Source organism: Leptosomus discolor, chromosome 1 (assembly GCF_034619465.1).
Source record: "Leptosomus discolor isolate bLepDis1 chromosome 1, bLepDis1.hap2, whole genome shotgun sequence".
NCBI classification, from domain to species: Eukaryota; Metazoa; Chordata; class Aves; order Leptosomiformes; family Leptosomidae; genus Leptosomus; species Leptosomus discolor.
The window spans coordinates 63,790,217-63,805,111 of record NC_141391.1 but is presented as its reverse complement, the minus strand read 5'-3'; positions in this window follow the sequence as shown (position 1 = coordinate 63,805,111).

Sequence of the window (14,895 nt, the reverse complement as noted above, 5' to 3'; positions counted from 1 at the left end):
ATTACCACAGAATTTATTCTGTATTTAACATCAGTGGTCCTGAATCTTTCAGTCCTTAGTTGCTCACTACCACTTGCAAAATTAATAAACAGTCAAAATGTTTCTATCTGAGAAGCTATGGGACAAGAGCACAGTAATTTTTTACCCATGAAGCCTTTGAAAAGAAATAGTCACTTAAGATGAGTATGCTGTATCTTCAGCGACAACCAAAAGTCTGTCATAGTTATTGCTAAAGGAAAAAGGTTGTCCACTTACTAATACCTGTCCTACTTCTAACCCTATCATTTTGAGCTCTACCAATTGTATATTACAAATTTAAGAAGTGAAGAAATCTACACCACCCTTAGTGTAACTCTTTAGGAACTTTTTATACTTCAGTAAGTACACATTATTTCCCAAGCCATCTGTGTCAGCAATTCTATAGACCTTCTATAATCACCATCTTAATAATTTCGAGTCCAGAGATGAAGTATCTGATTGAGTCGTTCTTTCAGTTTGGCTATTATTTATGGTTTAATCACATTGTTTCTTTGTTTTGTGGTATGCACACAATGGGCCATAATGTAAAATTAAAAGGCAAGCCAAGAACTGCTAATCCAGTAGTAAAATCTGTTCTTCTTTGTGTTCTCCACACATGACCATAGGGATACACAAAAGCCTGAAGCAAAAATCATCAACTGCTATTGAAGATCTAACACTGATTGCTGGCAATAAATGTGCTCCCTGGACAGGCAGCAATAATAAAAACAGGCCACCATTCAGGGTCCACCTAGCTATTGCTTTTAAAGGTAATTGCTGCATCTGCTTCTTGAAGTAGTTTAAAACCAATGTAAAGATCTGGCTTCTGTCCCACTGAATGCAGCACTGAGTAAAGAGTGAAAGGATTTTGAACACAGCTATACTGGAGTGCACTACCAGGTCAGAAGTGAAGGCAGAAACAGCTGGTTTTTCAATAGACTCATCAGAGCTTCTCCATGCTCGCTGCACTTGCCCACAAGACTCCAGCACAGACTATTGTGTTGTATTTTTTTTGCTGTGGGAACCTCACTCTTAAGAAACAAATGGACTGGCTTAACTATTAAGTGTCAATCAAATTGACTATAAGGGGGGGGGGGGGAACAATTTTAAAAATTTAATTAGCTTTCATCCTTTGATCGTTCTATGCATTTGCATGGTTCAGATTGCCTCATTTAAGTCAATGAAATTCTGATGAGGAGAAGAGATGAATTTTTCTACCTTAGCACCCTATTTATATATTGTAGTAGCACTAACGGCAATCTCTGCTTTTCCACAAAGATTGATAGTCTTCCGAAAACCTCTTCTTGTACAGAAGGTGATAACTGTTGTAATCTGCTGTGCTATATTCATATCCACTGATTTTACACCAAACTACTTGTTTGGAGTCTGGATGAAACAAAACAATTATTTTTTTGGTCAGCAATACAGATATTCAGTAACACTTCTTGGACATAAATAAGTATATAGAGCATTGGGTAGTCCTTCATCTTCCCTCTATTATTCAGTCAGTATCATTGGTCTTAATAAATACTAATACTTTTTGCTCTGTGTTTATCTCCTTACCCTAATGCCCTGGGAATAAAATTGCCTTACCCAGAGATAGAGGGAACATCCAGGATTCTCACCTAACCATGGAACCTATTTCACATTTCACTGGTTGCGTGAATGAGCTGTGAAAATTGCTTCCTGTTTCTCTAAAGTATCAGGACAGTGGTTTGCATGGGAGAGATTTCTTCTAGTTACATGAAATAAAACTCATCCACTGAGTTCATTTCAAAGTCTTAAAACTACTGTGCATCTTGTTAAGTTTGAACAAATCTTTTCTGCTCTGTGAATACCTGCTCCCAAATCAGGCCTTGCAGTTGCCTCTTGTTTACAGACAGCTACCTATTTAAAGAGAGAAAGAAAAATTAAAAACAAAAACAAAAACAAAACAAAACAAAAAAACAACAGGAAAACACACAGCCTTACTCTTTTCTGATAAGTGTACTCTTGGCTTTCCCAAATTGAGAGGAAGCTGCTTCCAGTGTATCAGGGGACACTCAAACAAGGACAGTCTATTTTAGTCAGAAGCTGGTTTGTCTAACATTAAACACACAGAAAAAAAATAGCTTAAATAACAGTGGTGGGAGCCTAATTTTGAAAGCTAAGTACTTCTCATCCTTTCCCCTGCTAACATCCTTCCACCTTTCACTGAGATATTAATCAGATTTGAAAGCATCTAGTAAGCCTGAGAATATTTAAAAGCCGTGAAATGTAAAATCACAGATTCTACTTAAGTCCATGAAATTATATCTATTTCCACTAATACTAGAGTACACACAAGTTGTGTATTTACCTGAGAATATTCATGTTTAGGAACTTCAAATTACTTTAAAAAAAGATAGAAGACAACATTTCTGCAAAACATAGAGTTCAACTCTGTACGATTGAATGGCTGGGAGCAGAGAGATTTGGGAAAATACATATATGGAGACCTAGGTTCAATTTAATCTCACAAAAGCCAAAGGAATTCAAAGCAACTGTGAATCCAGTCCTACCTTCAAAAGTGTGTGTGCAGCCCTGAATGACCAAAACCATACCTGCAGTACACCTGAAAATTGACATATACTATAGCAGCCTTAATGTCTTCTATGTAACTGTAGTTCTGAGGAGTTTACTTTTTGCTTTCTCAGGTGGGTTTGTGTGGTGTTGGGCTTTTTCTGTTGAAAACTGGTTGATTTTATTTTTGAACAAAACCCATTACAGGAAGAAAAGTAAGTGCCAAAATGGTTCATATTGGTTAGTTATTTTATAGCCTGAGAGACAGCAGCATAGCTAGAGGAGTAACGCTGGCATAACCCTTGCACAGGGGAAAACAAGAAATTCTGTAGCCCAAGCTTTGAACTGATGAACAGGTAACTTACAGTAAAAGGGGGATGGGGGGGTGGGGGGGGGGTGGTGTCCAAATAATCTGTGTCAAAAAATATGCTTACACAACCTTGCCATGATACATCACATTGTCAGGAGAGACTCTAGCTAAAAAGGGAAGAGAAATTCTATTCTACGTCAAATACGAAATCCTGCATCACAGACAATGTGAATAACAAAATCATATTCAAATATTTTAACCTAATATTGAGCAAATTAATGTCTTAACAAATGGGTTGACCAGCAGTGAGAGGTTATTCTGCCCCTATACTCAGCTCTGATGAGGCCCCACCTGCAGTGCTGCGTTGAGCTCTGGGGCCCCCAGCACAAGAAAGACACGGACCTGATGGAGCGGGTCCAGAGGAGGACAATGAAGATGATCGGGGGCTGGAGTACCCCCCCATGAGGACAGGCTGAGAGAGTTGGGGTTGTTCAGCCTGGAGAAGAGAAGGCTGCGGGGAGACCTTATAGCGGCCTTCCAGTGCTTAAAGGGGGCCTGCAGGAAAGGTGGGGAGGGACTCAATCAGGGAGCGTAGTGACAGGATGAGGGGTAACAGTTTCAAACTGAAAGAGGGGAGATTAAGATTAGATGTAAGGAAGAAATTCTTTACTGTGAAGGTGGTGAGGCACTGGCACAGGTTGCCCAGAGAAGCTGTGGCTGCCCCCTCCCCGGCAGTGTTCAAGGCCAGGTTGGATGGAGCCTTGAGCAACCTGGTCTGGTGGAAGGTGTCCCAGCCTGTGGCAGGGGGGTTGGAACTGGGTGATCTTTAAGATCCCTTCCCACCCAAACCATTCTGTGATTCTATGATTCCAACGGAGAGTCTTCCAATGGCAGCTACTGCAGTACTCTGGTTCTGTGACTAAATCTAGTAATAGAGACAGAAAGTAACATGCTACTAGTTTCATGTCTGTAACTGTGAAAGAGAGAGATCATGAGGTGCAAGTGTTAGGGAATGGGAAGGTATTATTCTGTTTCTTTAACCAAGGAGAGGAAATCCAACACTCCAATCCTCTAGTGAACAGGGCTTATTTGATTCTAGTGGAAACAACTGAAATTTCAGTATCAGCAGAGCTACTATTTTTCTTTCAGAATTGCTGAGAACATCTAGCAGTGAATAACTCTTAATCAGACTTGTTTATTCACATTAAAAGTCAGCGCAGGTCACATTGTTCACTTGGTGCCATTTGGTCTGCACTTAGTCCTTCCTGAACAGGAAGTCCTTAAGATTAAAGATTGTATTTTTATAGTCCCATGCCTGCCTTCCCCTAGCTATTACCTGAAGAGCAATGTAACCAGGACTCAGTTTCTAGAAAGGGTATTAACAACCATTAGTGTGTGTGTATGTCAGGATGAAAAATAGGCGGAAATCAAAGTAGAGCGATATGGTGAATGCAAAATTGTATGAAACAGCAAAGTGATTGTTCACAATATTGGGAATAAGGTGTAGTCAGACAGAGGTATTTTCTATCCAGAGGTCAGCAGAGTGCTAGATCACTAGAATGCATTTAAATGCAAGCAGCAAATGTGATTTAAATACCCCAAAGCTATTTGCAGCTGGACACATATTTATGTCCATTTTATAAGGTATGAGGGATCTAAAGTGCTGCTTGCTCAGAAAAACTAGGCTTTTCCCCCAGCATTGCAGAAACCATGTAATGGCACAAGAATGAGAAAGAAAACTAAGCAAAGTGGATAGTGTATCTAGAAAGGTCAAGAAGACTGCTTGCTTTCATAAACTAATCATTGTGTTAGCTCTGTTATTATATAGGTGTTCATATTTCAATTTTATATTTCTCCTTTGCTCTCTATAACTTACTCAAGGAATTAACTTGACAAGATCTTAAAAATGGAACTAGCATTTGAAATTAAAACAGCTATATACTGTTTCGGTATGAACATATTTTGCCATTACGCTTTAGGAACAAAATCCAAACTATCTTTGAGGAATGATTTTGTCACCAATATTTGCATGAGCAAACTGAACTTGAATACCTGTGTTCTGTATTGAGTCTGTGTACCATGTATCAGTAACACATTATCTGAATCAATGGGTCTCTAGAGCAACAGCATGAGAGGCATAGACAAAACTGCAGGCTGGATGCTTAGCTCATCCGAAGTCCACTGCATGCAGTGGGACAGAGGTCACTATCAGACAGATGGCTGTAGCTCCTGATCTCTGAGTACACTGGCTACAAAAATGTCTGAGGCTGAAAAACCACCTGTACCAGCCCTGTGCCTTGCCAGGTCACACACTCTTTATGTTTGCCTAGATCAGGAGTGGATGTATGAACACAGTTCTGTTAAATTAGCTAGCATATGTTAATGCAGAGTTATATTATACCAGATTTGCAGTGACTGTGGGAGGACAGCCAATATTCAACCCAGAATAAAGCTACTCTGTAACTGTCATTTTCAGCCAGCATTTCCACTGAATTAAGCAGTCCCCACTTCCCATCACTACAGCCACCACTTTTCACTCCCAGGCTGTCTTCTTCCTTGTGGTAACACCATGTTTATTCAGATATCCAGTAAGTCCCAAGTTAAATTAAGCTTTTTTTCTTTCTTTCTTTTAGCTGTACTGGTTTTCACCTAGGCACATTCCTATTGCTCTTTGTTAAAGAAGGGAGGGTGTAGAGGAGGGGATGAGCAGCTGGGGAGTGCAGGGCCAACTGCACGAGTGTGGAGCAACCCCACTTGAGTCATGCAGGCAGACAACTCATTTAACATGAAACCTGCTGGTATAGAGATAAACTATTGATGAGAGACAAACTGTATTTGTTGGAAAAATCTATATGGCAGAGAAATTCTGTGTAAGATGATCATGTGGGCTTTTTTCTCCACATGCTTTTGGAATAGTGAAAATGATAAGAAATAGAATGATTTAGCAGTGTAATATTCAATTTTACAAGCATTTTTCAAAATAATTTCTATCACAGTCCACATTTCAACTGCTAAAATCTCTCTGAAGGCAGAACTTAATGCCTTGATGAGTACTGGAATCTCATATTCAGATATTAAAGCAGTTAGGAGTTAGAGTATGAATAGCAAAGTCCGGAGGCAGAGCTAAAAATCCCAGTCTTCTCCAGAGAAAACATCATGCTAGAAGCAGCAAATCATTTTTCATATATTATGTAAGAATAATCTCCAGGTCCAGTAGTTCCACAAAAACATTATAGGCCAAGAAAGAATAAACTTATCTTTTATTTAAATATCTTGTAAATGTTAATCTCAAAACCGTGTTCTTAAATAGATGCAAAGGTTTTTATGCTACAGATATTTATTTGCACTTAAGCATTTCAGACTCTCTTTTCTGTCAAACCATTGCAAAGAAATGGTTTCACTAAGCAAATGGATGAGATGAAACTTTAATAAATTAAACAAGTCTGAAGTAAAAGTTTTATTTAACTGCAGAAATTGTTTATGAGGAATAAAAGGTTTTAATCAAATTTGCCATCAACAGTTACAAAAGGTAGAACCATTTTTCAGTTGTGGCTTGGTCAAATTCTTTGAAGTATTAATGTAACCCTGGGAAACTGGCTATTAGTCTCAACCAGTTGCTGGACATTAGACACAACAAAAACAGGAAAAGTTCGAGAGTCTCTGTTGACTTTCCGCTTGATTGTAACAAACTACTCACTTTCTGGGTTTTCTTTTTTGAAGTGGAATTTTATACAGCAGGGCCAGGCTTTGGTTTTTTGTTTTTTTTTTCTTGATACGCAAAATTCCCACCAATCTGTGCTCTCTCTTTTAGTTCCAACATGAAGGACTGCTGTTTGTATCTAATGCACACACTGCCAATTCCGTTTAATTCAAAGACACCACTCCAGTATACCTGAAAGGAAAACCTGGTACATCAATTCATGGGTCAGAAGCAAATCTGGATATTGTGAAATATCATGGCAATTAAACAGCATCTACCTATCTAGAGACAGAAGAGTACCACAAGTTCCTGTCACAAACTTCTTTATTATGCAGTACATTGCTGAAATGTAAGCATGTAGGTAGCCTTATATAAGGAGCTCTCAGATAGCCTTTTCCATTATTGCCAGGGAAAAAAAACAGCTGAATAAAATACTGTCACATACATCTAGAAATGCTAGGGGATAGTCCACTATCATCAATAAGCTTCCACTGTAAAACAGAGAAAAAGAGAGGCGTGCATTAGCACCAGGGTATTGCACGCTGAGGCAGTCTGACTAAGAAACAACATACCATAAAGCAGACGCACGCTTCACACAATACTCATATACTTAAAGGAGTGTTCTTTTATGAGTGCTTTAATACTTTGGGATTATGTGTGTTGTTTTAGAGTTGCATTAGTCACACCCCAGGGAAATGTGAGCTTCCACGCCTGCCCATTTCAGTGCTGCGCCAGCTTGACCCACAGAATTTACCACATTAAGAGAGGATTTAAATCTTGATTATTTTCACCTGTTCACATTCGAGCTCTTTTATTTTCACCTAAGAGGCCTGCCCTCTTAGTATGATACAGTTCATAAAACTGGTGACCTTTGCCTGGCTTCTTGATTTAAGCAGAATGGGGCAGCAAAGGGACTCTCATGCATTGGTAAGAGTCCAAAAATATAAACCAAAACTGTTGCCAGTTCCTATTCAGGTGAAAGTGTTGAGAAAAGCTCTTTCTTTTCCATTCCTATTATGAGGGTGGGTACACAGCTTCCCATGTTTTCCTTCACCATCCAACTCCCCAGTCCAGCCATAAGAGCTGGGGGGACGCAGCACCCTGCTTGTTCATGCCAGCCCATTGTACATCCTGCTGGTTACGTGTTCGTAGCGATTCTGTGCTGCCCTGTGTACAGAGAAATTTCAGTTACTCCCCTGTTTTCTGTCCAAAGACAGACGAAAGGAAGCAGAAAAAATACAAACATCTGTTCTACGGTTTTGGTCCTAAACAAAACCATCCTTAAATTTTAAAGAAAGCTTAAAGCTTCATACAGCTATTTGAAAGAGAAAGTTGATCACCACATCCCACAGAGATCTCCCCAAATCCCTTTGCTGTAACTGCATGGTAGGAAAAACTGTTGTTCAATTCCAGGAGTAGCTCAATGCACTTGTAGCCTGATAAGGTCTGGATTCCCAGCCTTGTAACCTACTAAATGGTGATACATCACTTCATTCATATTTTCTATGGCAGGGAAGAATAATGTGTGGGAAAACCGAGAGGACATGGAATAAGAAGATAGAAGAATGAAAAACAAAAGAAGAAAATAATAAAAATTTGTCAATTAAACGAAAGTCCTTCTGTTTTCACTTAGAAAATTAATTGCATTTTCCTGTGACTTTTTCCCTCCTAATATTTTTTCAAAATAGTATACAAATTTAAACAAACAAATAAAAAAAAAACCCCTTTCTCACTGTTTCCAAGCTGTACCATCACCACAAAACACACTTTAAAAGGACTCAAGAATTTTGAAGATTCTCTAACGTGAAATCTTCGGGTTCACTAGTCATCACCTGGCACCTAGCAGAGCTTTAGTAAAATCCGGTCAAAATTTGATCAGCTAGAAATAAACAGGGAAGGAGCTTTTGACAGTAGAAAAGGCAGCAGAGTCAGTGGGCAAGGTGAAGGTCAGTGGTCAGAGGAGAGGAGGGATGGTAATATGAGAGCACAGTAAAGGACGGGATAAATGGTCCTGCTGTGGTAGGGCTGATAATGATGTAGTTAGTGGAAATGGGGAGAGGATATTTAACAATCAGCATAAATGAATAGATTTTGGAGGGTAATCAAGAATGCAATTGAACTGGGAGGAGTACGGGAGGAAGAGAGAAGCCCTTAGAGGTTTTGAAGAAGATTTATTTGAACTGAAACTTCAGTTGATTTACATCTCAAGAGAACTATAGCTTAATAATTCAAAATATGCCACTTCTTTAATATTGCAGAATACAGTGACAAATGTTATTACAGAAACTTCTCTTTAAATGACTATCCCAAGATATCTTTAATGCAGTTCACAATATTAGATTATCTATATTAAGCAATCACATCCCCAGCTCAGGCCTGTGTAACATAGTGGTACTCTTCCATTTGAGATCTATTGCTCCTCTATAATTCAGAATGTATAAGGCAAACAAGTAATATAAGAGATTTTCTGCATCCTTTTTTTTTTTATTTTTACTTTAATTGAAATAAAATGTCAGCTGTTAAATACAGTTATCCAACCAATTTTCTTTTCTTTTTAACCTCTGAAGAGGTGTCTTGACTAGATCTGTAACAGAGGTTTAATTGAACAAAATGCTGGATTCTTTCTATGCCCAACACTTCCTTTTTCTTCTAATGATCTGTTTTTCTCTTCTCATAACTGTTACTATTTCCTCTTGATGTCATTGCCACTGATGTTATTCTCTCAAGCAAACTTTTACTGTTTCAGCTCTCCCAGCTGTCCTTGCTATTGTTCTCCTCCCCCTTGTATTGCCGTCCTTCTGTGTCTTATGACCTTATTACTGTGCAACTCTTAACCTTTTCTTTTGGCAACCATTTCCAGGAAGGACATGAAGGTACTGAGCTGACCAGCAATGAGCTAAATGTCTTAACTCTCATTACTGACAGCTAGTGCCTGAACTATAGGATTTTTATGGTAGAAATGAGAGGCAAGGAAGTACAGTAAACAAAGCCTAATGATAAATGACAGCCTGTAGAGACCTGGCCAGTGGTTTACTGCAGGGATCACTGTTATACTGAGTTTTATTTAAAGTTTTAAATTATGACCTGGAAGATGACATGCTTAATTCAGCTCACAGATGTAGTATACAGGCAGCCTGAGAATTACTAGATAAGAATGGGATCAAGATATATCGAAGTCTGATAGCGTCAGTACAGCTGAATGAAAATATGGAAAGAGAGTGGAGACAGAGAGGAAAGACAACTAGGTAAGGAAAAAAAAAGTCAGAAAACAGATTTTCTCTGAAATGTCTCCTCATAGAATTTCCTACAAGTGATAAAGGGCAAACAAAGTGCCAAAACAACCTTCTCTGTTCCATCTCATTCATAGCTCTTTCTTGATTGTGTGGTTTTGAACAAGTCATTTCACTTCTGTGGTCCAGAGTCCCTTCAATACTGCTATGATTCTGTCTGTGGTTAGGAACCATATCAATGAACTCAAATCTATTCTATGATGGCAGAGGAACATAACAGGATCTGCAAAATTAAGGTCTTTAGAAAGACCATGCCAGACATTCCTTTATAGCAGGCTAAACCAGCAGCTACTCTGCAAAAGGTTTGACTAAATGTAAAAGTGCATAAATAAAAGATCATCTACCTATAATTGCCCTCTACTTTGCAAAAGCAAATGAAAAGTTACTTTGACTTCTTCTATGTAAGTATGTAAGGACTTCAGAGATGCTGATAGCCCATTAAGTCATGGACTATTTTCAAAAATTTGTACTCTACATTCAGTATGGGGCTCCATATACACACCAATGGGAAGCGGTAAGCGAACAGGCAGAACTGGTGGCAAAGTACATACCTAAACTGCGACTCAATGGCAACATCACAATTCACGCAGGCTTACCTGAAAGAGTTCTAAACAAGCTAGGCTGATGAGTAATAAAGGTAGACAATATCAGAATTGTTCCCAGGTTGGCACAGCATCCTGAGTGAGTTTTGCGGATGCTGCCAAAACCCAGGCTTAGCAGCTACACAACTTAAGTTTTCACAAATAGGTTTCTATTTCTTGCAATCACATCTTTGAATTTCAAGATGGGCATAGCTGTTTGGGTAAGTATTTATTAAAGAGATGAAAAGTCAACAAAAGTTATAAAAAGTCCACAGTCTGGACAAACAAAAGAAACTCAGCCTAGGGAAAACAGCATCTTTTCAGTGGAAACCTATGAGAACAGTAATTTCAGCAATTTTGTGGGTAATGAAGCTTTTTCTTCCTGCACTGTTGTCATGGTTGCATGCTTATACATTCATTAGTTTGTCCTTTGCTAAAAATCACTGGTAAAAGACAGAAAATACTCTCCCATGTCCAGAGGGCCTTCAGTCTTTCTTGAACTCGCTTTCTCCTCCCATCAAAGAAATCACCCCTAGGCTATCCTTGAAGTCACTGAAGTCTAATAAGAGGTAAAAGAAAAAAAAAGTCTCTATTTGTTTATTGTGATATTACCCACTTTAATACTCTGATGTTGTTCTATAATAAGCGAACAATTTTCTTTCAGTAGTTGGTTCATTTAACATAAGAAAAGTTAGAAGAATCTTTTTGGTAATTATTGCTCAGGCGTTCTGCCAAGTCCATCTGCAGCGGCAAAGACAGCTGGGCATCAGGCGCGACATGAAGATATGCTAATTATTTTGTCTCATTTTTAAATTTTTTGTTTTGTTTTGTGTTTTTTTTAATGGCTACGCTACCATATGACCTTTGGTTGTTTCAGGGCAGTTTCAGGACATTGATAATAACACAGAATCTAAAGCAAAAGGTGAAAACCTCTGCTATAATCAGGGGTGTTTTAAGCACCCAAGAAGGCAGACCTTGAGTAACGCATACATGAAGGAGAAAGGCAGTTTTCACTGGGAAAAGGAGTTGTAGAATAGGGTAAAAAGTAGAGGGAAGTAAGTGTGAAGGCTTTGAAGTTGAGCCACAACTCAGCTAACATTCTGATTTATACACACAATCTTTCTTATTCCTTCCCACAATAAATCACTATGGCATGACAGGTTCTGGTATCTAATGACTGCACAGGAGGAATTCTCATGCCATTTTGTTTTTCTACTAAGTAAGCCTCCCTTCTAACTATTCCCTTCCAAATTCCCAGAATCTTGACTCTATGTGCAAAGTCTGCAAGCAGAAAACAGGCTAAACAAATCCACTTGGAAGTATCTCTGCAGAGTGATATCATTCTGAGTATTACCTCCAGATTATGTTTTCTATTTTATTTGCTGAATCAGATCCTTCAATAGTGTACAATTGGCATATTTTAATTGTATTTTCAGGTTTAACTTACCTTGTCAATATAGAAAACATATTTCAATAGTAGGAACGTAGGGGGAAAAATCAGTAACTGTAGTTTTAAAAACTTGAAGCCTAACACGAATGTTCCATATGACAAGATGATGAGAGTCTCCACCATTCACTGACATCGGTGTAAATTTCTCCACACTGCCAAAAATCAGGCAGAACAGAGCTAATTCAGTAAATAATCACTCTCGTCTATGTAATCTGAAAAAATGCTGTTATTCAGAACTGAGGACTGAGGGTACACAGAACTGCTGCAGTGTCTTGCTGTAACACTCCAAGTATTTGATTTTGCTTAATCTTATGTACCACCAGCTGCAAGTATTCACTGTCTATAACAGATAAGTTCATTTACCTGGAAAGTATTGGGTTAAGTGAGATGATGATGCAACCATGAAGTATCTAAAGCCAGCAGTGTTTTTGAAGGGTCTGAGTGAGGCTGTGGAGGAAAGTATAACAGTATCAAAAGTTAAAGCTTGCTGAGGCAACATCATAACATCTCTGCCTTGCATGTAGGGTATCTGGATTTCTTACAAGGCTGTGTTTAGAACCATGTTAGGAAACTCAGCTTGTGTCGTCTAAACTGTCCCAGAAAGACTGCGGAAATGCACAGGACCTGAGGCATAAGACACTAGGCACTGAAATCCTAAAATCAATAAATTTGCCGGGCAGTCAGGCAAGGATAGAAACAAGATGACTTGACTACTCAATCCAGTGTCTAATATTAGACAACTAGCCTAGGAAAATAATCTTTCGTGAAACAAAAAATTTACAATGCTCTTCTCATCGTCAGCCTAGGAGCCAATGATTGCCACAAGTTGGATGTTAAAAAAGCGGAACATCTACTAGCACAAAGAAACAAAGTGGTTGTGACAGAAAAAACAGTGGGAGAAGATGGTTTATGATACTCTACTTGCATTTGAAACAACTTTTGTCTAACTACCTGAATAAGTGAGACTTGAAAGGCAGTGTAGGAGAATATGATCTTCTAACAATTTGACATTTATTTTTCTAATTGTGGAAGAAAAGTCCAAGAAAAAAAAAAAGTACAGTTGAACACATTTTTATATATGTATATATACATATGAGTGTATACATACATAAATATAGGCACACTTCAGCCAGTATCACTACACTTAGGCTGCACCTATCAAATTTCACAACTGTTTCTGATGACAGCCGTTTCAAATCCTTCCCCAACCTGGAACAGAAAAAGTCAGTACTTCATTTGGCTTCTAAGCCTTTCCTCCTATGTCACGACACTTTGGTGGGTGTGCCTGCACATTTGGGTAGCATTTTCTGTATTCCACTGTACAGACCCTTAGTGTAAGCAGTGTGACAAGCACAGGCATCATTAGTAGCCACTGTCACTACATACAGAGACATTGGTAGCATCCCCAGCTGCAGCCCAGGAGGGAACACAGACTGCCTTCTCCCTCCCCACATCACTCACAGGGACGACTGATCAGGGATGGGCTTCTGCATCAGATGTTGCTCTGCTGTAACCTCTCCGTTCAAATCTTGTCATTCCATTTCTTATTGTTACTGGTAAGTGCAGCAGACACAGGGAAATAAAGAACTTGCTTCAGATACTTTCTCTTAACCGAATTCACGGATTGCTATAGATGATATCCAAATTCTATTTAAACTGAAAAAAAAAAGTCTGCACCATTGAAGAATCAATCCTAGCTCTCACTAGCTCTTGCTAAGCATACAGAAGTTAGTTTAGAATCATGTTATTGCAGACTTTGGGATAGAGAGGGTCATCACTCTGGATCCTGCTCCTGTTCACTAGAGGAGATTATTTCACTTTGATCCCAGAACGGCTGTATTACAACAGTGCAAATTCAGTGATAAAATCATCACATTATTGAAATTTAAGGTAGGTGAATCAGCTGAATCAATGTAAATCATTACGTGTTCTTATCTCAAAAATCTCATAAAACATGTTCATTTAATTTTTTTTATCTGAACTTTAAAGGAAAATATTCTCTTTTTTTTTGCCTTGGAAGCCACAAAAGTTTATTCATAAGACTAAGTCTTTAACATGTAGTCACATCATTAAAGAATGCACAGTGCTCAGCATCTTACAAAAATGTGCCTGTACATGGTGTGAGTAGTATCTTAAAATGCTGTACCTCTACCTAATCAGCACTGCTGCTGATTCAGGTCTGTGCATGACTTGGACGTGATTCTCAACAAAAAGCACTTACTAGTTGTTAGCACAGCTGAGAAAAGTAAAAGAAAAGTTGTTTTTGTGGAGACAGGACTGCTCTGGGACACCAGACCTAGTTTTAGTACCCTGGATCAACCACAGAGCTTCCCACAGAGTTTCCATTTGTCTTCAGGCGAGATTCTTCACCTACCCTGTGATTTAGTTCCCCAGACACAAAATAAAGACATTTTCTTATCTCACTGGGATGCTATAATGACAAAACTGAGTAACTGTGATGTGCTCATATGCTAGAGCAGAGCGCCACGGAAGTACTTAGAGCGACAGTAAGACATACAACCCAAAAGTTTAACTCAAATTATCTGATCCATTCTAAGGGCTCTTATCTTTAAAGGGAAGCCTTTCCATAAGCAAACCAAATGATCTAGTCTCAGGCTAACTAGGCTAAGTGGGATCTTTTTTCTTTCCTTTGAACAGGTTTCAAAGTAAAACAAGATAAGCAGAAGCTCCTTAGAGGACCTCTCTTCACAGAGAGCTGGGATGTGACAAGAAGCTCAAAGTATCTCTAATTTCAGGACCAAAAGCTTTAGTTTGGAAGGGTGAGATGTAGTGTTTACACCCACAATAGATAAAAGAAAGAAATTCCCCAGTCCTCAGGGGATGTGCTGCAGCGAATTCTTTTCCCTTTGTTTTTCCCTTTGTTTTAAGTGTAGGCAGATGCCAATCAATGAAATATGTATCCTGCAGGAATTTCCTGAAGGATTTCCATAAGGGACTAAAACACCTTTGCTTTCTCTTCAGAGATGGATCCATTCATGTGTAAT